The sequence below is a fragment of the Pteropus alecto genome, unplaced genomic scaffold (genome assembly GCF_000325575.1).
Source record: "Pteropus alecto unplaced genomic scaffold, ASM32557v1 scaffold256, whole genome shotgun sequence".
In the NCBI taxonomy this organism is placed as follows: domain Eukaryota; kingdom Metazoa; phylum Chordata; class Mammalia; order Chiroptera; family Pteropodidae; genus Pteropus; species Pteropus alecto.
Genome location: NW_006437784.1, coordinates 767,723 through 768,348, shown reverse-complemented (window position 1 = coordinate 768,348; position 626 = coordinate 767,723).

Genomic DNA, 626 nt, shown 5'->3' with positions numbered 1-626 from the left:
CATTCCTACAGCAAATGCAGTCATGGAGCCCGCTTGGCTTTTTCTTTCCACTTTGGATAAAGCTTAAGTTATAACATGGAAGGGAGTTTTGCTTAGGACTCAAAAGTGTAGTTAGTGTGCAATAGCAGGAATTTGTGTGGCAGTGGGAGTATACTCAAACCAGCATATTTTTCAAACAATAGTCCTAAACACACATTTTCTAGATTGAGATTTGATAAAAGCTAGGTAGGAGAAAATTTGAACAACGTGCTTTGATAAACACCTACACACTAAGTTGATATTCTGCGTTTCTGGTCGAGGAAAGAGCCATCTGCTCTAAATCCCACCTCCGCATATGGTTTGGCTGAACAACAACTGTTGAGATGATGACGTCTTATCGGGACTCTTGATTCCAGGAAGGGCCATCTCACCAGCTTGAGGACTCCTGTTGTTATTGGCTCTTCTCGCCCCTTCCTGAACTTCATATAGTAAGCATTGCATATGTTTATATGCACGTTTAACCAGTAACCCGTGGCTCTGAGTACATGAGTAAACCAAGGTCCCACGCAGAACTGCTAAACAGCCAAACCTGAGACACACAGTCTGATTCACCTTTGCAGCAGGAGCGAGGCTCCGGGGCGGGGCGG